The sequence below is a fragment of the Mesocricetus auratus genome, unplaced genomic scaffold, assembly GCF_017639785.1.
Source record: "Mesocricetus auratus isolate SY011 unplaced genomic scaffold, BCM_Maur_2.0 Super-Scaffold_100008, whole genome shotgun sequence".
Lineage (NCBI taxonomy): Eukaryota > Metazoa > Chordata > Mammalia > Rodentia > Cricetidae > Mesocricetus > Mesocricetus auratus.
In genome coordinates, this window is record NW_024429192.1 from 42,005,958 (window position 1) to 42,032,405 (window position 26,448).

Genomic DNA, 26,448 nt, shown 5'->3' on the forward strand with positions numbered 1-26,448 from the left:
TACACATCACATTCTCTGCACACCACAAGGGGGGGCGTGGATTGAGAGCTTTAGACTGTGTAGGCCTAAGAAAAGTCTTGTGAAAATTAATGAAGTCTATTTCAGAAGACAGAGTATTTTCCCCAACAAAACCAAATCTATAATTCTTAGATTATAGATTGAAAAACAAGAGTCATTGCTGGGCAGTGGTATCACCTTTAGTCCTAGCACTTGGGAGGGAGAGGCAGTCAGATCTCAGTGAGTTCAAGGCCAGCCTGGTCAGGACTGTTACACAGAGAAATCCTGTCTCAAAAAAACAAAACAGACAGAAAGATAAGGAAAAAGAAAAAAAATAAGAGTTATCAAGAAAGAAAGGTAACAACCCAGACAGGAAGCCATTGAAGAGAACTCTTATAAATTGTGATGAGGATGATGATGTGTTTGTAGCTCTCCACATCAGAGAGCTACTGGTGGTGGGGGTGGGGAAGGTCTCACTTTTCTTTCAGGGGCTGGACACTAGGAGTTTGACCTTGCTCTAGTGACTGACTATATGGACATACAAATTGGGCTTTTTTGTTTTTCAATCCTTTTCTGGGGGAGGTCATAAGGGTGTTGGAGCAGACCTGGGAGGACTGGAAAGTAAGGGTGATATGGGTACCTTATGTTAAATTCTCAAATAATCAAATTTTTAAAAAGAAAACGAAGGCTTATAAATGTCTCATTCTTTTAGAATCCGAGTCTTGGATTTTTTTTTAATGAGTTCAATGTTTCTCTCCCAAGCAATGTTTCAATTTGCAACACAATAAAAAAATGGCAACCATCTGAGTAGTTTAGGCCTCTAAATAAACTGATCATCGTTGCTGTTGCATCAGCTTCAAGTAGAAGACATAACACAATATTTTGGAGATATCTGGAGCTAGATATCCAGATTGAAACCCAGATTTGCCCATGCGTGCTGGCTTCATGACCTGCCATTGCTTCTTTCCTCCCTTGGTCAGTTTCTCTGTGGGTAGGGGTGAGAGTACACTTCTTTTGCTCTGCCACTGGTGACGGTATAGTGGCCATCAAACCAAGTACTGAGCTTGAAACTGTGCAGCCTTTCAATGTGTTTCCGATGTAGGTTTACACAATTTTTTAATTAAGATAAATATCCCTTGAAACATACTAAATACCTAAGTTGACCCTATTCTGAAAAGTAGACTTTTCTGAATGAGACACCAGGGAATCATTTTTCTCAGGGATCTCCCCATCTTGTCTTGCATTGCCCTTGATGAGTTAGATGAGTTCCAATCGTGCTCTAGCTGCCAGTTCCCCTCTGCTCCTGAAGAATGAAGGGCAGCAGCAAACCGGATTGCCAGCTATGCTGCTGTTTTACATATTCCCATTACTATGCATTCACCTTACTAATTTATCTTCCTAGACTCATTAATAGCATTTATGATGGCCTTTCTCAGAGAAGTGGGGGAGATGTGAGCAAGAGGCTGGGAAGATACAGTTACATAGGATGGGCAGATCCAGAGACATAAATTGCAACCAAACGTAATAATTATAATCAATAATAATCAATATTATAGGAGAATAGATGATAGGTCCTTTTAATGGACACACTCTCATCTGTGTGGGCTGGTGACTAGTCTCGGCTTTGCTGCAGAGGTCATTTTACTATATAGATCTAACATCGTGGCTACATACCGAAAACATACACCATAAAAAAATGTAGTGGTAAGCCGGGCGGTGGTGGCGCACGCCTTTAATCCCAGCACTCGGGAGGCAGAGGCAGGCGGATCTCTGTGAGTTCGAGGCTGGGCTGGACCGATAGCCTCCAAAACAATACAGAGAAACCCTGCCTCGAAAAACCAAAAAAAAAAAAAAAAAAATGTAGTAGTAATGGAGCACGTCTCTAATCCCAATACTTGGGAAGCAGAGGCAGGTAAATCTCTGAGTTTGAGGCTAGTCTGGTCTACAGAGTGAGTTCTGAAACAGCCAGGGTTACACAGAGAAGCCCTATCTCAGTGGGGGAAAAAGTAAATAAAAATGTAAGTACTACAGCCATTTATCCAAACATGTATGAATTTATATGCAAGGCAGATAAGACAGCTGAGAAACAATATGTTTTCTTTTCTTACATCTTCACATCTGATTACAGAACCGTTTTTTTTCCTAAACAAAGATACCATGAGCTCATAATTCTATCTAGTGCCACAAAAACTGGGAGAGAAAAATGTACTTATGCATAGACATAGATATGAATCAGTCAACAGTGTGCCTCATGACTCAAACGGCTCCCATCCCTTCCACGTAAGTTCTCTTAAATAAGACTTGTCTGTCTCATTTCTCGCTTCTACCTTCCCATGTAAGTGTGCCGATTAGTGACTAAGATGGCACCCTTTTGTAATATGCACCCTCTTTTATCCTCTATTTCAGTTAAACAGAGGAAAAATACTGTAAAATAAAGTATTTTTAAAACTAAGTTTTTGTTGGCATTACAGCTAAATAATTACATAAGAATTGCACATAAAATTAAGTTCTATACTGACTCAAAAGAAAAAAGAAAAAGAAGAAAAGAACATTAAAGAAAAAAAAGCCTATGAAGTCCTAATCATCCTGAGTGAGTTACCGAATTAAGCTCCTTTTCTGGAGGTAAAGAAACAGGCTGGTCCTACGAGATTCTGGAGCCCTCTGCCGTGTAGAAGACAAGGCTGGCCGCCCTCATCTCTGCAACTGAGAATGGTGTTCCCTGGAGGTTTCCCTGCAAGGCTGAGATGTGAGTAATGTTCAGTTACAGGGTTGCAGAGGTGAACCCGGGTTCATAAGATGAGTGTCTGTGTGGGCACGGGAGAGATTCCTCGGTGCCTAATGTTCAAGACCACTAGAAAACACCCACTGGAATTATTAATGCCTCTTCAGCTTTATGACTGTATTTCTCTGATTAACCCCGTAAATTAAACTGTTCTTAAAAAGATTGGTACATGTCTACATGAGAGTGTTAGAGAAGACAAAGGAAGAGGTTTCATTCGTGATACACTGTGCCAATTAGAGGCTTTCGTGAGGTGGACCAGCAGAAGCCGCACAGGAGAAAGGCCGATGGGCAGGCAAACCCTCACAGCATCACCAGGACGCCAGCTCACTGGTAGCTTTCTTTCCCTTCCAATCTGCGCTGAAGAATAGAGGGTCCCATTGCTTGCCTTTATCCTTGTTCCCTCCTCGGTGCTATTAGGAAGAACCGAGTTTGCAGGCAAGAGTTCTGGGGCCGCTTTCTTCTGTAGAGCTCTGCAGTGTGGCCAGAGACTGGGGGAAAACAAATGGGCTTGCTGAGTGACTGGCTTGGAACACTGTGTCCCTAGCCTCCGGGCTATGGCTCTAAACTTTAACCACGGGTGTGTGAATCTGATTGTCATAAATTTTGGAACACATCCCTCTGAAGAATATGCAAACTTCGGGTTTTACTTATTCTCCGTTGAAAATCTTGCTCGGGCTGCCGAATAATCCGCTACTGTGTTTTTGCAGACTTTCCCTAGAGTGTAGGCAATAAATTTAACACTACTAATTTTTTAAACAATTAAACGTTAGTAGCCTTCTTTTGTAATGATGGATTTGCTTAACACCCACTGTGCCATACTGTCGTAGGGTCTACTGTAGAGCAGGGAATAAAACTGACCGAGCAGCACAGAAGTGGTCTGCAGTGAGTCAGGTGGTTACAAGTGCTGTGGACAAAAATAACACAGGGAAAGGCAACCGGGTGGAGCTTATGGTTTGTTAAAGAAGGCTCCCTAAGTGGGTAACCTTTAACCAATGACCTGAAGCAGGGAAGGAGCCAGCTGTGGGCTTCGTGGGGCAACGACAGATCCGGTGAGAGAGACAGCTTGTGAGGATACTGTGTGCTTAATAAACACAGAAAGAGCAGGGAGACCAGGTGGCTGAGAAACGCAGGAGTAGCAGAGCAGCAGGAGATGGGGTCAGAGGTGCTGGCTGGACAGCAAGGCAGGCAGGCAGGCGCCTTGCACCTGGAGGCCACTGCAAGAGCTTGGCCTTTGTTCCGCGCGAGGTAGAAGAGCTATGGGCAGACGTGGCGCTTTATCTCTATGTCTCTGTATACTATGCTAGACAAGAAGGGAAAAGGGGCAGGGTGGACGCAGAGAGACAGGACACACTGCAGTGATCAAGGCGAGGGGTGGAGCGCATACGACTATGGCGGCAGTTGTGTGAAGAGAAGTGACCCATGAGTCCGGAAAGCAGTGCAAACAGTATTTGCTGATAGCTTGGATGTGGCGTCTGAAAGAATGAGAGGAGTTTAAACAGAGGCAAATTAAGTCACTAAGGTTCAGTATCTGAGCAACCACAAGATCAGCATTGCCACTATCTGAGTTGGCCAAGATGGCTTGTAGGGGAAAATCAGCATTTTCAGTTCAAAATGCCCCCTTATATCAAGTAAAAATACAGAATAGGCAATGGAAACGCAAGTCTAGTGTTCTGGGGAAAGTCTAAATTGAGTATGTATTTGAGGGTTCACCTACAGCTCAGTGAAAGGGTGTAAGGTTGCTATCAAAGCACAAAGCAGTGGAGTGGTGGTGACACACACCTTTAATCTCGATGCTTGGGAGGCAGAGGCAGATTGCCCTCTATGAGTTCAAGGCCAGCCTAGTCTACAGAATGAGTTCCAGGACAGCTAGAGCTACATAGAGGAAGCCTGTCTGGAAAAAAAAAATTCATAGCAGCCAATGTAGCAATGGTTCTCACCAATCAAGGTATGGGGGCACAATTCAGAAGGGTTAGGTGATAGACCCCATTCTAGGAATGGAATCAGGGAAGGTCTGAGGGCCCGGGAATGAGGCTATGATGTAGCAGGTTGTGAAAGGCACAGGGAGGGATGGTGAAGAGTGTCTTACAACCCAAGGAGAAGCAGTTTGATGTTTCACTGAGCAGTACAGCACACCCGCATGCAGCACTTAGAAACTGACCCCACGGGAAAATGGAGGGGAACAGAACAAGGGCATCGGGTAGAATGATGTTTTGGAATAAAGAGAACCATCTACAGGAACCCAGCATACAGAAATGGAAATGCCAGTTGCTCTGATTTGATCTGATACATCGTATACCAGGCCTTGAATTGCCAAAGAGAACTCCATAAATATGTACAAATAGTACATGCCGATTAAAACTAAAAGATAATGCTGGAGAAAATTATGCCAAAACATGGGGAGTGGAGAGGTCTAGAATACATAGAGGTCTGAGGACTACGCAAGGGCAGATCAGGATTTGGGGCTGTGGAGAAGGACATGCCAACAAAGGAGAATGGTAAGAAGCAGCAACAAGGCAGAGGAAACACTATGACAGTGTGATGCCCTCAAGTATGGGGACTCTTGGGGCCTGTCTGTAGTTTGTCCATCTACTTTCATCATTGACAAAAACATGCCATCTAAAGAAAGTAGTAGGCTGGGCCAGGCGTTGGTGGCGCACGCCTTTAATCCCAGCACTAGGGAGGCAGAGGCAGGCGGATCTCTGTGAGTTCGAGGCCAGCCTGGTCTACAGAGTGAGTTCCAGGTCAGCCTCCAAAACAATACAGAGATACCCTGTCTCAAAAAACCAAAAAAAAAAAAAAAAAAAAAAAAAGAAAAAGAAAAAGAAAAGAAAAGAAACTAGTAGGCTGATTTTGGCTCTCAGTTTCAGGAGTTTGAATCCACTGTGGTGGCCAGAAGTAGAGGGGATGCCTTTGGTAGAAGGTTCCCTCTGTGGGATGGTACTACCCACACAAAGGTGTAATTTCCCTCCTAGTAAAAACATCCTCAAATATACACACACAAGTATACTATACCAGTTTGGCACTTCCCAGTTGAATCAAGTTGTCAATCAAGGTGAATTATTGAGAGCTGAATGCGCTGGGACAAGCCGGTAATCCCAGCACACCTGAATGAGGATGAGCCCTGGCACTTGGGATTGGTGTCACAGAAGCCACTGGGTACTGAGCAGTTTCAGTGCAACTGCAACTGAGACCGTCGCATGAAAGCCCGAGGAAGTGGAAAGAGGAAAAGAGTGGTTGATGGCTGAAAATATATGCAAATATCTCAAGTAGCTTTGCAGGTTAAAAACCAAGGCAGGAAAGTGATGGGGAGTGGGTGGTTGGAAGGAAAAGCAAGTGAAAACCGGGTTAGGTTTCATGGGGAAGAGTACAGTCATTTGTGCTGAGTGGGGGTGACCAAAGGACAGAAGGAAGGTGGACCTGGGGGAGCAAAGAGGCCTCAGCGATAAAGGGCTGCACTTTGATTGGCTTGCTGTGGGCCACCTCCTGCCTCTTCCTCCACTAAATTAAATATGTTTTGAATGAATTTCATCACTGTGATGTATAGAAATACGTATGTTAACATTGTATGTTAAAACGTTTTCTTTATCCGTATGTATATTTCATCTATTTATTTTACTTTCCAGCGATCACAAAACTTGTCAAGGACAGCTTTGCCCACCCCACGAATTGTCAAGCAGGAGGGAAGGGATGGGTTAGTGTGGAAGCTGAGAACCACCCAAGATGGAGGGCCCGGCTGCCAGTTCCAGGATCTGGAGGGTAGAGGACGTGTAGGCTTTAACGGACACTGTAACAATACGCGACACACAATTACTGACAGTAAAGCTAAGTATTTAATGTAGAAAATTACTCACAAGATACCAAACCCAGAGGAGCAGTTTTCAGTGGCTGAACCGGAAGCCGATCTCCAGGAAAAGAGACCAAGACTTCCTGTGTGCTGTCTTTTATGCCTTCCCCCCGTAACGCCCCTAGCCATGCCCAAAAGTGGGCCTGGCTAGTGACGTAGTTCCGCCTACGTACGTATACGTCTTTAGTCCTGCCTAAAGTGGGTGTGGTTAGCAGTGTGGTAAACCGCCCTTTTATTACCTCATCTGTATGCGCCTCTAATAAGTCACATGTTTAATGGCGGCATCAGACTTCCTCCTACAAGGACGGGACGTGGCTAGGTAAGTAAGCAGACTTAGGAATGGGAGTTGTGGTGGAGTGTAGAGTGGTGTGGAATTTCCGCTGCTTGTTTTTATTTCCTCAGTGAAGTCAGTCATTATCCAGGGATGATTGTGCAGGAGACGCAAAGAGAGAAGAAAGTGTTTGAAGCAGCCCCCCCAGAAATGTGGGGATGTGCGGGAATGAATGGGCTTCATAGAGTCCCACGTGCCCCCAAAGCACTTCAGGGCCCCTGGGGAGCTGCCGAGTTTCTCCAAGATTGGGCTACATTGCTGTCTAACAACAGAACAGGAGAGCCGAATTCAAGATTCTCAAATGAAATCTAAGAAGTCAGGGTGGTGCAGAAGAGATATAGGGCACTAAGGGTGTGCACAAAATGACCAGGCAATCTAAGCTGAGTAAAGACAGAAGTGAGGATGAAGGGACACTGAGATGATGGGAGGCTTGAATGTAGTTCTTGGTAGGTCCAAAGTAGCAGGAGGTAAAGTGCAGATCTGACTTAGAAAGATAGCAAGTGATGTTGTGAGAATAGGATGCTTGAAACCGAGGTAACATGGAGATGTGCACTTAACTATTCCTAAGGACGCCTACATGGACTTTGTGAATATTGTATTTGCTGTGCACAAATCAAATGGCACTTCATACTTCACATGTCCTTCAAAGGTGGTCACAAGTAAGAATTTTATATACATAAATGCATATACACACAGAGAGAGCTTCAGCGTTGGCCTATTGAGTTTTCATATAAATAGAATCATGTTAAGGATATGCCCAGACCTTCATTGTTGTTGTTTTGTTTAATTCTGGAGGTTTTTTTCATGATGGTTTATGTAGATCTATTTTTCTTTTAGATTCTTTTTTAACACAGCTTCCAATTTCCCCTTGAACTCTCTGGGGAATACTCTAGACATGTTTACAATGGTGGATGTAATGTGACACTAATGGAGTGTAGGGTCTGTGTCCCTCACCTTTACAGACCTCATCTCGTGGCTCCAGGTGGGTGAACAACACATTTGTGTGGCTTTAGTCTTTGTAAAGGTTACAAGAGAAAGATATTTCAAATGTGAAGATTAAGACTCCTTCCAGATCTCCTCCATGGCACTTTCTCAATATTGAATGCTTAAAGAAGCTATGAGTACCCAGAAATAAACATTGACTTCTAACTGAATTCTTCTGAAGAAATAGGCATTTTTGTAGCTAATTTTGCACAGCTGTTTCTTGATGGACTGCATAGTTGAATAAGTTTTGAAACCAACAAAACTAGGATCTGCCTCTCCGGGTTTAAGAACTGTCACTTAATAATCTACGTCTTCAATAATGCCTAGGTTTCAAGGTACTTCCACGTGACTTCCCCAAATGTCTATTGCTGACCCTTACAGCAAAAATCTCCTTCCTCTTCCCTTCCACGCCCTTCTCGAACTCTCCTGCCCAAAAACTAATTCTACGATGGCCAGGGATCTTTCAGTTTCCTGCATGAATGCTCTGAAAATTTAAAACAAATTTTGACTGTAGTAATTCTGTACACTTAGTACAAAGCTATTGAATCTTAAACTGATTTTTAGATGATTGTAAAAATACTCCAGTAACTTTAATTGTTTTCCAATTGTTTAGTCTGAGATATTTATTTCTATGTCTTTGCCCTTATGTGAAAACTAAGCCAGAGAGTCGTCAACTCTAAGTTTCAGATACAGGAGATAATTTAAAGATCCCTTCATCCCACAGCTTGATTTTATTGCTTTGAAAGATGAGGCATGAGACGGGAAGGATAGTGCTTGTCAAGGAAGGGGCAGTCCAATGTCAAGTGTAAGGTGAAGAGATCAAGTAAGGCAGGCCACATACTGCTGTAAATCTTAATACATTCTGTCTCACTAACTACACTAATTACTCTAATAAATTAAGGACAGTTTAGTTAAGCAATAAACAATTATGGTTGACACAGGGTATAAACTTGATGCCCTAATTAATGTACCAACCAAGAGATCTTTGTAGGCTAAGAATGTTGGTCCTAATTTACCCATAAAATATACATGTATAGCTTTATATGTAAGAGGACTGAGCATATTTAATAGTCAATAGGTGCACAGAATAAGGCATTAAAAAATAGGGATTCAGAGCCAGGCAGTAGCAATGCACACCTTAATCCCAGCACTAGGGAGGCAGAGACAAGCTGATCTCTTGTGAGTATGAAGCCAGCCTAATCTACAAAGCAAGTTCCAGGACAGCCAGAGCTAAATGGTGAAACCCTGTCCTGGGGGAAACAAAACACAACAACAAAAACAAAACAAAAAAACCACAGTCGACTGGCAGTTATGCCTGGAGGGTATGTTCCATTTTGTAAGGAGACACAGTGAGAGAATAAAAAGACTGATCTTGAGCAAGCGGATCCCAGTAAGGCTCATGCATCGCAACCTGCTTCTTCCTGCCATGTGTTCACCACAGGAGACTCTATATTTATTCTGATAGGACTGCCATTGCTTAAAACATTTTCTGAAGTGCTCTCTTGAGACTGCCTTGGAGCTGTTATGGGACACAGGAGAACAGCCTTCTTATGGCTTAAGAAAATTATGGACGTACATAAAGGTCGTTTAAAAACAACCATGGAGTCGGGTTGTAGCTCAGTGGTAGAATATTTGCCCAGCATGTGCAGACCCAGGAACTGATGATTCCTACCACCACCACCACCACCACTACCACCACCACCACCACAACAACAACAACAACAAAACAAACAGAAAACCAGAAAAACCATCTACTTATCAAGCAGCTAAGCACCCTGCAGAGACAAAGTTCTACATCTCTGAAAGAAGCAGTTGCATAAGAAGACAAATGTCAGTTTAAAGTTTCTACAGAGTTATTATAAGAATCATCAAAAGCATTTTTAAGCACATCTATGCATATGGAATTCTCCCGGAAGATAGGAAGTCTTTTAATATGAAAAATGAAATTCATTGTGTTCAGTTATTTGATAAGTCGTATGTTGGCCAATGATTTCAGGAATTCCACCTATGAAAGCATTTTATGTGCATTGGTTCATTTATCTTTACAACAACGTAAAGATATTACAAAGATAGAGAGCATTATTGTCTTAAGTCTACTTACTTAAAAATTCAGGCTCAAAAACGTAAGGGACTAGGTCCATGTTGATAAAATGAGTAAATGAGTTTGATCTGAAACCAACTCTTTCCTATTTCTCATTCTGAGCTGTTTTGATTTTAAGGATTTTCAGCTGGCTTTGCTCCAAGCACTTAGATAGCAAAGGCAGGTAGATCTAGGTGAGTTCCAGGTCAGCCTGGTCTACAGAGTGAGTGCCAGGACATGTCCCAAAGCAACACTGAGAAACCCTGTCTTGAAAAACAAAAAGAAAGAATTCTCTATCCCAGAATGACCTTTATAATGTTTTAAAAATCTGTATACAAGTTGTTGTTTTAACCTATTCTCTTAAAGACTAAAAGAAGTTTGTGAGGTGATATATAAACCTAATTTTTCTCATTGGTTTAAGATAAATCTAGTGACTCATTGGTAGAGGTGAGTCTCTGGCTTCAATGCTGAAGGCTACATCTTTCTCCTGCTCTGGTTTAGACTGTCCTTTATGGTGGATGACAGTTTCTGTGTCCTGGTGATGATTAGGCTACCCATTTGAGAGCTGTAGAGAATGAGGACCCCACAGCTCCCGCCCACAGCCTTGAAAGTACACGTGCTTGTGTAGAAGCATGGTTACTGGGCCCAGCCAAGTCTATGGCTTTTACAACCAAGACTCTGGTCTAGAACCTCAACGCTAAAGCTCTCTCAAATGCTTAGTTCTCAGAAACTGCATAGAAAGATAACTGTTGTTTCAGGCCATACATTTTGAGTCCTTTTTTTTTAAAGGTTCACCAACAAAGTTTATGGGAACTTGTACAGTCAACTCTCTTATCCATGAATTTTATATCCACAAATTCCAACAATTTCAAAAGTTTCTTCAACTTTTGTATTCAATATGTACATTTTTCTTACCATTATTCCCTAGGCAGTTCAATAAAGTAAAGCTTTTCATGTGAAGGTAGAGACTACTAAAAATATAGAAGGTGTGCTCAGATACAATGAAAACACTACATTATAATAAGAGGCTTGACCATCTGTGGGTTTTGATGTCCACAGGCATCCTGAACCCAATTCTCCATAGGCAACAACAGAAGAGTGTGTCCTGTAGCCATCTTTGGGGCTATACCTCTTATTAGTGTGTGTTATGCTCTAAATATGAAATGTCTCCCCCACGGATTCATGTGTTTGAACACTTGGTCCCCAATGGTGACAGTGTGTAAAGAGGCTGTGGAACCTTTTAGTCAGGAGGTCATAACTAGGTAGGGCAAGGGTCACTGGGTGGGGACCTTGAAGGTGATAAATGCTTCTGGACCCAGCCCAGGCTCCTAGGGCTACAAGAACTTGACAGTTGCAAGTTCCCACCACGTGGATAAGCCATCACAGTGGTCACACCTTTCCCACCAGGGTGGACCATACTCTCTGTAACTTAGCACCGAAATAAACATCTCCTTCCTTGTGACTACTTCCAGGTAGTCTGTCAGAGCAAACAGAAAAGCCAGTTCATACTGGGAAGACTCTTGAGAAGCCCTGCATCACAGAGACTAAGTGTTTCCTGTTTGTAATATAATTCCAAATTCACTTTAGGAAATACCATCTGCATCACGTGGAAGGGGGCTGGGATACTTTGAACTTTAACAATGTAAATCCCTAGCAGTTATAGTTAATTGCATGCTCATTTGGGAAAATGAGGAAAAATACCAAGAGCTACACCTCAGCTGGGCCTGCTGGACACACCTGTTATCCCTGCACTTGGGAGGTGAGGCAGAAGGATCAGGAGTTCAAGGTTATGCTCAGCTAACAAGTTTGAGACCACCTGAACACCTCAGATGCAGTAGCCAAGAAAACAAAACAAAAGAGCTAACACTACAAATCCAGTAGATGTAGATGTTTGGGTCTCTATTGGATGGAGCACAAAGCTCTTGGAGACATTAGAAGTTTTTTTTTTTTTTGGTTTTTCGAGACAGGGTTTCTCTGTATTGGAAGCTGTCCTGGAACTCGCTCTGTAGGCCAGGCTGGCCACGAACTCACAGAGATCCGCCTGCCTCTGCCTCCCTAGTGCTGGGATTAAAGGCGTGCACCACCAACACCCAGCTGACATTAGAAGTTTTAAAGCTAAGGGAAGCAGCTGTTCCTCTGGCAGCATCAGGTAAACAGGCCGGCTTTCCAGCCTGTGTCCCAGTGCCTATAGATTGCCTGGGAACTGCACAGAGCTCCCAATCCCGGCGGGAGCCAAGCACCCCAGACTCCAGATCTTCTCTCCCACCAACGAGACCAGGAAAAGAGAGGAGGCTAGGAGTCCAGGGAAGCAGCTGTTCCGGATCAGGTACAACAGGACCCAGCATAGGGTCCAGGGGACCAGGTAGGAGGCTAAGTGCCCCAGATTCCTGTTCTTCTTCTCCACCCATGGGACCAGCATTTGGACAAGGAATAGAAGAACCACCAGATTATTGGACTTGCTAGCACCCACCAAAAGGGAACCCTGGTCCCCAGACCAGTAAGGGGCTCTTTCTGCACCCACTAGAAGAAGAGATGGGAAAGAGACAATACAAAAACACAGTCAGCAACAGAAAAACAAATATGACACCGCCAGATTCTAGAGACTCCACACCAGCAAGACCCCAACATTCCAATGCGAACGAAGCAGAAGAGAACGACCTTAAAAGCACTTTCATGAAAATGATAAAGGCCCTAAAAGAGGATATAGGAAAATCCCTTAAAGAAATGGAAGAAAAAACAAACCAAAAAATGCAAGAAATGGAAGACAAAACAAACCAAAAAATGCAAGAATTGGAAGAAAAAACAAACCAAAAAAGGCAGGAAATGGAAGAAGAAATAAAGCAAAAAAGGCAAGAAATGGAAGAAAAAACAAAGCAAAAAATGCAAGAATTGGAAGAAGAAACATACCAAAAAAGGCAGGAAATGGAAGAAGAAATAAAGCAAAAAATGCAAGAAATGGAAGAAAAAACAAAGCAAAAAATGCAAGAATTGGAAGAAGAAACATACCAAAAAAGGCAGGAAATGGAAGAAGAAACAAAGCAAAAAATGCAAGAAATGGTAGAAAAAAACAAAGCAAAAAATGAAAAAAATGGAAGAAGAAACAAACCAAAAAAGGCAGGAAATGGAAGAAGAAACAAAGCACAAAATGCGAGAAATGGAACAAAAAGCAAACCAAAAAATGCAAGAAATGGAAGAAAGAACAAACCAAAAAATTCATAAAAGGCAACAAATGGACAAAAAGATAAACAGAAAATTGCAAGAAGCAATGCAAACACTGCAAGGGTTGAAAACTGAAATAGAAACATTAAAAAAACACAATCTGAAGAAAGGCAGAAAATAGAAAAGCTGGACAAACAGTCAGGCACTACCAATACAAGCATTACCAACAGAATAGAAGAGATGGAAGAGAGAATCTCAAGTGTTGAAGATACACTAGGAGAAATGGATTTATCAACCAAAGAAAACCTTAAATCCAACAAATCCTTAACACAAAACATCCAGGAAATATGGGACACCATGAAAAGACCAAACCTAAGAATAATAGGTATAGAAGAAGGAGAAGAAATCCACCTCAAAGGGGCAGAAGGCATATTCAACAAAATCATAGAAGAAAACTTTCCCAACCTTAAGAAAGACATGCCAATGAAGGTACAAGAAGCCTACAGAACACCAAATAGAGTGGACCACAAAAAAAATCCCCTCGCCACATAATAATCAAGACCCCAAACATACAGAATAAAGAAAGAATATTAAGAGCAGCTAAGGAAAAAGGTCAAGTAACATATAAAGGCAGACCTATCAGAATTACACCTGATTTCTCCATGGAAACGCTGAAAGCCAGAAGGTCCTGGATAGATATTCTACCTACACTAAGAGACCATGGATGCCAGCCCAGACTACTATACCCGGCAAAGCTCTCAATCACTATAGACGGAGAAAACAAGATATTCCATGACAAAACTAGATTCAAGCAATATGTGTCCACTAACCCAGCCCTACAGAAAATTTTGGAAGGAAAACTCCAACCCAAGGAAGCTAACTACAACCAGAAAAACATAAGCATTAGAGAATCCCTCTCTACCAACAGCCAAAAGAACAAAGGGGTGAAATTCCACACATAATTCCACCAACAACAAACATCACAAATCGAAGAAGGATGAGCAATCAATGGTCATTAATATCCCTCAATATTAATGGCCTTAACTCACCGATAAAAAGACATAGACTAGCAGAATGGATTCGAAGACAGAACCCTTCCTTCTGCTGCATACAAGAAACACACCTCATCCTCAAAGACAGATATTACCTGAGAGTTAAAGGTTGGGAAAAATTTTTTCAATCAAATGGACCCAAGAAACAAGCAGGGGTAGCAATCCTAATATCTAACAAACTAGACTTTAAAATAAAATCAATCAAAAGAGATGAAGGAGATCATTACATACTCATCACAGGTGAAACCCACCATGATGAAGTGTCTATCCTGAACATCAATGCCCCAAATACAAAGGCATCCACATTCGTTAAAGAAACATTATTAGAACTTAAATCTCATCTAAAGCCCCACACAGTTATAGTGGGAGATTTCAACACACCACTCTCACCACTAGACAGGAATACCAGACAGAAACTCAACAAAGAAGCAAAGGGTCTAATAGAAGTAATGACCCAACTGGGATTAACAGATATCTATAGAACATTTCATCCACATAAAAAAGAATATACCTTCTTCTCACCACCACATGGAACCTTCTCAAAAATCGACCACATACTTGGCAACATATCAAACCTCAGCAGCTACAAAAAAATTGGAATAACTCCATGCATCTTACCAGACCACCATGCTTTAAAATTAGAATTCAACAACAACACAAATTGCAGAAAACCTACAAACTCATGGAAATTGAATAATGCTCAACTGCACCATCCCTGGGTCAAAGAGAAAATAAAAAAAGAAATTAAAGATTTCCTCGAATTCAATGAGAATGAAGACACAACATACCCAAACCTATGGGACACTTTGAAAGCAGTGCTATGGGGGAAGTTCATAGCACTAAGTGCTCACATGAAGAAACAGGAGAACAGTTATACCAGAGAATTAACATCACAGCTGAAAGCTCTAGAACACAAACAAGCAAACTCCCCCAGGAGGAGTAGACGCCAGGAAATAATCAAATTGAGGGCTGAAATCAATAAAGTAGAAACCAGGAAAACAATACAAAGAATCAATGCAATGAAGAGTTGGTTCTTTGAGAAAATCAACAAGATAGACAAACCTTTGTCCAAACTTACCAAACAGCAGAGAGTGAACACGCAAATTAACAAAATCAGAAATGAAAAGGGGGACATAACAACAGACTCTGAGGAAATCCAGAGAATCATTAGGTCATACTTTGAAAACCTGTACTCCACAAAATTCGAAAATTTAAAGGAAATGGATGACTTCCTGGACAGCTATCATTTGCCAAAACTAAATCAAGAACAGATAAGCAATTTAAATAGACCTATAACCCCTATGGAAATAGAAGCTGTCATCAAAAGTCTCCCAACCAAAAAAAGTCCAGGTCCAGATGGCCTCAGTGCAGAATTTTACCAGAAATTCAAAGAACAGCTTATACCAATTCTTCTCAAAGTGTTCCACACAATAGAAGCAGAAGGGTCTTTGCCAAACTCTTTCTATGAGGCTTCAATAACTTTGATCCCCAAGCCACACAAAGATACAACTAAGAAAGAGAACTTCAGACCAATATCCCTCATGAACATTGATGCAAAAATACTCAATAAAATACTGGCAAATCAGATCCAAGAACACATCAAAACAATCATTCACCACAATCAAGTAGGTTTCATCCCAGGGATGCAGGGATGGTTCAACATACTAAAATCCATCAACGTAATCCACCATATAAACAAGCCAAAAAACAAAAATCACATGATCATCTCACTAGATGCTGAAAAAGCCTTTGACAAAATCCAACACCCCTTCATGATAAAGGTCTTGGAGAGATCTGGGATAACAGGGACATACTTAAACATAATAAAAGCTATATACAGTAAACCAACAGCCAACATCAAACTAAATGGACAGAAACTCAACGCAATTCCTCTAAAATCAGGAACAAAACAAGGCTGTCCACTCTCTCCATACCTTTTCAACATGGTACTTGAAGTTCTAGCTATTGCCATACGACAACAAAGGGGGATCAAGGGGATACAAATTGGGAAGGAAGGGGTCAAACTTTCACTGTTTGCAGACGATATGATAGTTTACATCAATGACCCAAAGAACTCTACCAGGGAACTCTTACAGCTGATTAACACCTTCAGCAAAGTAGCAGGCTACAAGATCAACTCAAGAAAATCAGTAGCCCTACTATATACAGATGATAAAAGGGCTGAAAGAGAAATCAGAGAAACATCACCCTTTACAATTGCCACAAACAACATAAAATACCTTGGGGTAACACTAACCAAACAAGTGAAAGACCTGTATCGTAAGAACTTTGAATCTTTAAAGAAAGAAATTAAAGAAGCCCTCAGAAAATGGAAAAATCTCCCATGCTCTTGGATAGGTAGGATCAATGTAGTAAAAATGGCAACCCTGCCAAAAGCAATCTACAGATTCAATGCAATCTCCATTAAAATCCCAGCACAATTCTTCACAGACCTTGAAAGAACAATAATCAATTTTGTATGGAAAAACAAAAGACCCAGGATAGCCAAAACAACCCTGTTCAACAAGGCAACGTCCGGAGGCATCACCATCCCTGACCTCAAGCTCTATTACAGAGCTATAGTCCTGAAAACAGCTTGGTATTGGCACAAAAATAGACAGGTAGACCAATGGAATCGAATTGAAAACCCGGGTATTAACCCACACACGTACGAACATCTGATCTTTGACAAAGAAGCTAAAAATATACAATGGAATAAAGAAAGCATCTTCAACAAATGGTGCTGGCATAATTGGAGACTGGCATGTAGAAGAATGCAGATCGATCCATGTTTATCGCCATGCACAAAACTTAAGTCCAAATGGATCAAAGACCTCAACATAAATCCAGCCACACTGAACCTCTTAGAAGAGAAAGTGGGTGGTACCCTTGAACAAATTGGTACAGGAGACAGCTTCCTGAACATAACACCAGTAGCACAGACAGTGAGATCAACAATTAATAAATGGGACCTCCTGAAACTGAGAAGCTTCTGTAAGGCAAAGGACACAGTCAGCAAGACAAAAAGGCAGCCCACAGAATGGGAAAAAATATTCACTAATCCCACATCTGACAGAGGGTTGATCTCCAAAATTTACAAAGAACTCAAGAAGCAAGTCTCCAAAACAGCAAAGGACCCAATTAAAAAGTGGGCTGCAGAACTAAATAGAGAGTTTTCAATAGAGGAGTCTAAAATGGCTGAGAGGCACTTGAGAAAGTGCTCAACATCCTTAGCCATCCGGGAAATGCAAATCAAAACAACTCTCAGATACCATCTCATTCCTGTCAGAATGGCTAAAATCAAAAACACCAATGACAATTTATGCTGGAGAGGATGTGGTGAAAGGGGGACACTCCTCCATTGCTGGTGGGAGTGCCAACTGGTTCAGCCACTTTGGAAAGCAGTATGGAGATTCCTCAGAAAAATGGGAATAAACCTACCACAAGACCCAGCAACTCCACTCTTAGGCATATATCCAAAAGATGCCCATTCATACAACAAAGATGTCTGTTCTACTATGTTCATAGCAGCTTTATTTGTAATAGCCAGAACTTGGAAGCAACCTAGATGTCCCTCACCCGAAGAGTGGATAGAGAAAAGTGGTACATCTACACAATGGAGTACTATTCAGCAGAAAAAAATAATGGAATCATGAGATTCGCAGGCAAATGGATGACACCAGAAGAAACCATCCTGAGTGAGGTAACCCAGTCACAAAAAGAGAAACTTGGCATGTACTCTCTCATATATGGATTTTAGACCTAGATCTGGGGAGTGCCAGCCTACAATCCTATGGCCAGAGAGTCTGGGAAACAGAAACTTCATTTAGTGGCTGATCGAAGAAGAGGCAGACTCCCTTGGTTAAGTACTGAGCTGAACTCAAGAAAGCCAGTAACAGAGAGGGAGGACTGATGATCAAAGGGATTAAGACTGGGCTGGTTTAACCCCCAGAAACAGCTGACCAGACAAAGGTTAACTCTTGAATCCCAGGCATCAGCCTGGGAATCCAGCATGGGACTGATCAAGACCCCCTGAATCTGGGTGTCAGTGAGGAGGCCTAGGGAATCTATTGAGCCTTGGGCAGCAGATCAGTACCCATCCCAAGTATACACACGGACTTTGGACTCCCATAGAACAATGTGAGGTGCACTCTCACCCTGAACTCTTGGGGAAGGGTCTAGGCCCTGCCCTATATGAAATGACCTCACCCTCCCTGGGGGAATGAGGGGATAATGGGATAAGGGGGGGGAGGGCACGGGAGGAGGGGAGGGAATGGGAGAGGGACCTGGAACTGACTTGTGAAGCAACCTCGTTTCTTATCTAAATTTAAACTGGAAAATAAAATATATTTAAAAAAAAGAATAATAAGACCACAGGCAAAAAAAAAGAAGTTTTAAATTTGTATGAATTTGAATTTAAATATGTATAATTATGTGTATATATATATACACATATATATGTATGACTACTACTAAACAAAAAAGGAAATTTAAGATTTTGCAGGAAGTCAGGCATGATAGTGCATGCCTGTTGTCCCAGTACTCAGGTGGGAGGCAGAGGCAGTAGGATATCTGTGAGTTCAAAGTCAGTCTGGTCTACATAATGGACTTCTGGACCAGCCAGGGCTACTCAGTTAAGACTGGCTCAAAAGAAAAAAAGATGTAGAAACATAGTCAAACTTTGAATGTATAAAATTAATTGAGGCACAATGTCAGAAATAAACCATCTGTTCATTGTCATATTCAGAATCTAGCTAATAATATATGGATATGTGTAAAGAACTGTATGTGGGGGTAAAATATAGCATGAAGAAAAGAAAAGAAGAAAGGCTAATAAATATAAAGACACGAGAAAGGACTCAATGCAGATAATGGGCATGAGTTGTCAAAAGAAATAGAAAGCTAATTGTTTTTCTAGTTCTAATTCTGTTGTGGGTTTTTGGTTTTGGTTTTGGTTTTAGAAGTGGGTAAGGGCATAAAATATATTAGAACTGAAAGTGTAAAATGTAGCATGAAGAGGCTGGAGGGATGGCTCTGCTCTTAGGAGCACATACTGCTCTTCCAAGTTAGATTCACAGCACTCAAGTCAGGTGACTCATAACAGCCTCTAAGTCCAGCTCCAGGGAATCTGACTGCTCTGGCCTCTAGGGACACATGCACTCATGTGCACATAATTAAAAATAATGAAAGAGAAAAACATTTTTTGGTATTTCAAGACAGAGTTTCTCTGTGGTTTCAGAACCTGTCCTGGAACTTGCTCTGTAGACGAGGCTGGCCTTCAACTCTCAGAGATCCACATGTCTCTGTCTCCAGTATGCTAGGAATAAAGGCATGCACCACCACTAGCTGGCTTTAATGAAAGAAAATTTAAATATAAAGTTCCATTTCTTTAGTTCTGAAAGCCAATTCTAACTGTGAAGAATTTCACTAAGTTCTATAGACTTTGTGTCTGGTTAATTTTGGTGTGTGTGCGTGTGTTATTTGCAAGGTTTTTAACATTTTTAAAATAGTAATGTCATAAAAGGCATTCAGACAAAATATTGGGGAAATTGTAATAGGCTAAAGGAGATGGGAAAAAGTGAAAACAATATAATATTTGAATCTTTACTGACTTTTGGATAAGGGGAAAAATTCTGTAAAGGACAGTAATGAGATAACTTGAGGGAATTTGAAGTGTAGAGTTAATGTAGATGACACTGTATTATGTCAAATTAGTGGAGTTTGGAAATTATACCATGATTGTGTAAGAAATGTTCTTTTCCTTTGTAATTTAATGCTGAAATTTATAAGGCTAACATGTCAGAATATGTATAGCTCTACAATGATTCAGAAAAAGTATGCATGTTTGTATCTGTGTGTGTGCATCTGTGTGTGTGTGTCTATGTATCTGTGTATCTTTGTGTGTCCTTGTGTATGTGTATGTCTCTGTGTGGGGCTATGGTTGTGTGTGCGTATGTACTTATCTCTTTCTATTATATTGTATGTTTCCTGAGAACATGAATAATACCTGCTTCACTTTGATTCAGAATATACACTTACATTATTTTTTCAGAGTAATTTATATTTTCTTTTTTTCTTTCTAGACTTCCTTTTTCTCTTTAGTTTTCTTTCTTCCTTTCTTTTTGAGTGAGTTTGTGTGTGGGGGGGTTCTTCTGGCATTCAATAAGTGGCAATGTCTTCATGCTATCAGCTAGACATCCGTACCTACACATCTCGTGATGGTTACTTGTCTCCTCTGTGAGCTTCTCCTCCTAGTTAGTGCTAGGTATCATCTAGCTGCAATAGATGTACTGTGTTGAAAAATCTTCTTCATAAATTCTTGTCCACCTAAAAACTCAGAATATAATCTTACTGGGAAATGGGGCTTCTGCAGATTACCATAAGTTATGTTCAAATGTTCAATGAGGCCACACTGGTTAGACAGATAAAAACAGACACAAGGACACAGAGGGGAGGGAACTCACCAGGTGAAGATGAGACTTCAGCAAACATCTGCAAGACAAAGAACACCCATGATCCCTGGAAACCAGCAGGAGCAAGGGTGAAAACCAGAAGGTCCTTCCCCAGATCCTGAAGGAGTTACCTGGCCCACTAACATCTTGACTTCACACTTCAGCCTTCAGGATTGAGACTGCTAGTCCAGCCACTCCGTTTATGGGAATTGCTATCCGGCAGCCTGGGAAGCAAATTCAATATAGATATTTATGAAACTGTACCAGTTTGCTAGGCAGACCCCGTCCAGATCAGCCTCCACTCTCAGCCTGTAAATCTACCCCAGACTCTGGCCCTGAGTCAACTGCGCGACAACAGTGCAAAGATCCTTGATAACAGATTTCCTGCCCGCTAAGCTTCTGAACAGGGGACAGACCATTTATTTGTCATCCTTCCAGAATATTTGCATTTTAATAGGATCCTTAGTCATCCAGCGCTCATACCCATACTATCCATTTGCTCTTAGGGTTTACCAAGTGCCCACTGAGTGCCAGGCAGTGCAGCAGGTCAGCCAGAGGACTGTTTTAGGACAAACAAGCAACTTCCCCTGCAAACCTCAGATCACGCCCTGCAGATCTCCACTACTGTCAGTGAGCTCAAAGACCGTAGTGGACACTGCCTAGGGAACACAATATCACGCATATCTTTCATTGAACATAAGGGTACTCTGGAAAAGGCAAGCTCTGTGTGCATATGATTTGAGGAGGATTAAACAAGGAGTGAAGAGGAGGATAAGTAACCAGTCATATAACCCATTGAGCAGCCTCCAGCTAAGTAATCAGTGGAAAATTCCACAAGACTGCGCACTCCCAGCTTTGTTCCTAGTGCCCTCACCCCTTGATCTTCGACTTTACGTCCTCTCCCCTCTGTGTAGGCTGCAAAGGTGTGTATATTCTGTACCTTTTCTTGCGTCTTCTCTAGTCATCCTATATTCTCTCTGGGTTTTTACATCTGGTTTCATTGGTCTCACTTAGCACTCGGTATATACTGATGTCTCCCAATGTTTCTCTCTGAACCAGAACTCCCTCCTAAGCTACACACCATTAAACCTGACTGCTTACAGGATAGCTCCCCACGGATGTTCCACAAATACCTCAAATTCAGTGCCTTGAAAAGCGAACCCACTGGCTTCACCATCAAATACACTTTTCTATCATCATTTATCATGTTATTTATGTAAGAAACTATGTGTGCAAGGTTGGTAATGTACATACTGTATTTGTCATAAATGTATGTCCTTTGAAGTTTAAGAGAAATTTGAGCTCTAGATAGCTCTGATTTTGTGAATATGTCTTTGTTTATCTTCTCATGTTGACCACTTTGAGACTGTTTTTTTTGAAACAGGGTTTCTCTATGTAGCCCTGGCTGTCCTGGAACTCCTTCTGTATACCAGAGTGGTCTCAAACTCAGAGATCCACCTACCTCTGCCTCCTGAGTGCTGAGAGAGACTGTAATATTAATTTCAAAAGGCTGCCTTCATTTTTTTTCTGTGAAGTGTTATCATTCATCGGGTATACTCCAATCCTATTATAAAAGACAAGGAAAATCCCAAATTTCTAATAGTAAAGTTCTGCTTGCTTAAGTGATGAAACCTCAACACAATGAATGATTGGAGTCATGCTCTAAGTTAAGAAATGCTTGTGATTAATATCATTAAAAAGCATGATTAAAGCCAGGGAGTGGTGGTGCACACCTTTAATCCCAACACTCCGGAGGCAGAGACAGGTGAATCTCTGTGAGTTCGAGGCCAACTTGGTCTACAGAAGGAGTTCCAGGACAGCCAGAGCTACACAGAGAAACTCTGTCTTGAGAAACCAAAAAAAAAAAAAAAAAAAGTTTAAAACATAGTCATGACTTTAGTTTGTTTATTTTTGACATGGGATCTCACTATGTAGTCAAGGCTTGGCTGGAACTCACAGAGATCTATCTGCTTTTGCCTCATAAATGCTGAGATTAAAAGCATGTGGCACCACACCCATGACTATTTACTCTCTAGCAACAATAAAAATATAACCAGGGTCTGAAGAAATTGTTCATTCGTTAAGAACATTTACTGCTTTTTTCAGAGGACCTGAGTTCAATTCCCAGCACCCACATCAGTGTTTTACAACCAACTATACTTCCTATTCTTCCTAATCTAGGAGATCCAATGCCATCCTTTGACCTCCTCAGGTACCTACACACATGTGATACACATGAACTCACACAAGCATTCAAACATACGGATATATCTAGTGTTTTTTTTATTTTTTAAGAGAGCAGGATAAGTGAGTAATTATTGTAGATTGACAATAATCTACCCTGACTCCTTGAAATCCCATCAAAAGGACGTGTCCATGAAGAAAATAAATGGAAAGAAATCGGAGTCGCTTTGTCATTGTATATCTCTTTATACCTGGCATTGGGACCAGGAACAGCCCAGCATATTACTCCATCCCCTGCACAAACTACATGTTGATGTTCTTCAAAAATTGTCGAGAGAGAAAAGGAAATTAGGCTGGTGAATAGAGAACGCTCTATGGCATAATAGAACCTCATCTGTTCAGGTTTGTTTCAGAGATAAACAAACAGAAGGAAAAATAGCTGTGTTGCCTAGGGTGGTGGTACTTGCCTGTAACCCCAGCCCTTAAGAGGATGAGGCAAGAGAAGAGCAAAACACAATGAAGAAATAAAAAGATTTACTGTAAAATCTGTAGAAGAAAATCATTCTTGCTATAGTTAATAATATGCAAATGTATTTAAATTCCCAAAATACCAAGTGTTTTCTATGTGGCAGTATTAAAAGTCTTTAAGAAGTGATTTGGTCTTAAGGACTCCTTCGTGAATGAGGCTAACACCCTCGTGGAAGAGACTTCACACAACCTTTAATTCACTTGCTCTTTGCAGCCTGAGGACTCTCACTCCTTTGGGTTCTGTATGTGTTAGTAAGATACCATCTAAAAAGCAGAGAGCAGCCTTCCACAGACAAACCTTCAGTCTCCTTGATCTTGGACTTCTTAGCCTCCAGAACTGTGAGAAATTAAATTTTTCTTTTTAAATTAGCCAGTTTGTGGTATTTTATGATAGCAGAACAGACTCAAATAGCTCAGTGTAATGTCAAACAAACCAGCTTCAAACGACGCAGACCAGCCCCCCACCTGGACCTCCCTTTGTGCACTTCCAAGCCAGCACTTCTAGGGCAGACATAGTAAAATCTTTATCCTACTGGTGCTTGTGTTGGGGGTGGGGTTGGAGGGGGTCCTTCGGTTCCTAGGATCTTGGCATTATGTTAGTGACAAACTTAAATAACTTTTAAAAGCATTAACAACCATTTATAAGATTAACCCAATCTCCTTCTTAAAAGTCCCCAAATGTCTATCCTGTTTTATTAAAAAAAAGAAAGAAAGAAAAAGGTTCTTTTTTGGTTTTTCAGGAAAGAGCAAAGACTTCACTTTGCAATTACACATAGCATGAGTCATAGAAAAGGCTTGAATAATGTGTAGAACGTTGCCACTGAGTCATCATGGATGATACAAGACCTCCTGAATACTGATGAATCAAATCTTTATAATCATAAGAAATCAAAACACTACTACCTTTTACTCTAGAAAGCTCAGTTTCAGTTTTGCCCATAGAAGAGACATTGGCTCTATATAACATTAATTCTTGTTCATAAGTGAGGAGATTTGTGCTCCCAAAAGCTAAGTGAGAGCCTCAACAGAGACAAAAAGTTGAACATGTAACATGAAGATTATTGTAAGTATTGCTTCTCCCTGTTTTAATGATTCCTTTTTCACAGTAGGTGAAACATTAAAAAAGAAAAAGCAATGGACTGGGGAGATGGCTCAGTCTGGAAAGTTCCTGCCGTAGAGCGTGAGGACCTGTGCTTTGACCCTCGGCAGCAAAGAAAAAGGAGCCAAGCAAGGTGAGACAAATTTGTAACCCCAAAATTGGAGAGTGGCTGGAGACAGCCAGATCCCTGAGTTTCACTGGGTAGACAGACTGTGAATTGATGTACTCCATGTTCAGTGAGAAACCCCCATCCCAAAAAATGACATAGAGATTGATAAACATACTCAATATCAGCTTCCGGCTTCCATATGTGCACACGAGTACACAAACACACACACACACACACACACACACACACGTGCACACATGCATACACACATGCAAATACACTGAACAGGTATATATGCCATGCACACACACACACACACACACACACACAGACAGAACTGGTCTAATTATAACTAATGTACTCAAATAACTTGTGATTCCCAAGGCTTCAGGAGACATCACTGACAGGGTTTGATGGGTATGCTGGAATGCCTGTGATTTATCATATAATTTACGTGTCCACCTGTGCAGCTAGGCAAAGACATAGTTGATGAAAATACAATCTGCCCAGCTGTTTTCTCTACTCCACAGAGGGCATGAAGATTACTTCTCGGCACCCGTCGCCATTCTTCTAGCAACAGCCCACCTTCTGTCAAAAGGACCCTTCATTTCCACAGGCTTCTAGAAAAGCAAGGGCAGCGATACCCGTCTAATCCTGAAGAAGGTTCCAGCAATTTTCTAGGCTAGCTGCAAAGTAATGAGCCTTGACATTGATTAAAGAAGTCATTCTCTCAACCCTTGTATCACTGCCTCATCTCCCAGCTACAGTGTGAGAAAAGGAGCTGTACTCTGGGCTGCTCTCCTAGGTTGAATTTCTAGCTCCTTATATTTACCTTTCAACTATTAAAAGAAGAAGTAAGGGACGAGGAGTCAGGGGAAGGCTGTAGCATGATGGTAAAGGGCTGTGTCATACATGTAGAGTCCTTCCTGGCTTTGATCCCTAGCATCAAAAGGGGAGGGAATGAATTATGCAACACCAAAAGTGAGCAACACAGCATTATTTCCTGTGTTAGTCAGGATTCTCCAGAAAGACAGAACCATTAGGATGGACACATAGATATGTGAAAGGAAATTCATTTAAAGGCATAGAACTGGGTAGTTGCCGGAGACCTGCTTCAGCAGAGGATGGAAGGGCAGTGGGTGGGAGGTTGTTCAGATCCCAAAGAGGTTGTGTGGAGTTGGAGGGGAATGAGGAGACACAATCTGAGGCTGAATCAGGATGGCTGCCAGCAGCCTTTAATTGAAAAGAGACTACACTTTTTATACTGTATAGGTGATGGCAGACCATGCATTTAATCCCAGCACTGGGGAGGCAGAGATAGGTGGATCTCTATGCATTCAAGGCCACCCTGGTCTTCAGAGAGAGAGTTCTAGGACAGCTAGAGCTACACAGAGAAATCCTGTCTCAAAAAACAAAAAACAAAACAAACAAACAAACAAAAACAAACCAAAAGGACGTATGGAAGTTACTTTTCTATTGCTATGACAAAAAAAGTCACGATCTCTGAAGCTTATTAAAGATAACACTTATTGGGGTTCACAGTTAGAGAGGGCTAAGCATGGTCATCATGGAGAACATAACAGTAAGAAGGTAGGCAGTCACCTTTAATCCCAGCACTCAGGAGGCAGAGGCAGGCAGATCTCTGTGAGTTCGAGGCCGGGCTGGACCAACAACCTCCAAAACAATACAGAGAAACCCTGTCTCGTAAAACAAAAAAACAAAAAAACAAAAGGAGGTAGGCAGTCATGACATGGAGCAGTAGCTGAAAGCTTGCATCCTGGCCCACAGACACAAGGCAGAGGAAAAGAGCTCACTGGAATGGAGTAGAGCTTTTGAAACCTCAAAAT

General features: G+C 41.5%; 1 long non-coding RNA gene across 5 annotated transcripts; it reads left to right on the plus strand.

Moving 5' to 3' along the window:
* The first annotated feature begins 6,883 nt into the window (after positions 1-6,883).
* On the plus strand, positions 6,884-25,335 carry LOC110341771. 5 transcript variants are annotated; one of them, XR_005878717.1, is made up of 5 exons: positions 6,893-6,942; positions 7,792-7,936; positions 23,608-23,732; positions 24,500-24,625; positions 25,132-25,335. It is a non-coding gene; the product is annotated as an uncharacterized LOC110341771 (long non-coding RNA). The 5 variants fall into 5 exon arrangements; XR_005878715.1 differs by lacking the exon at positions 23,608-23,732; XR_005878716.1 differs by lacking the exon at positions 23,608-23,732 and having other exon boundaries at positions 24,503-24,625.
* Positions 25,336-26,448: the final 1,113 nt, after the last annotated feature.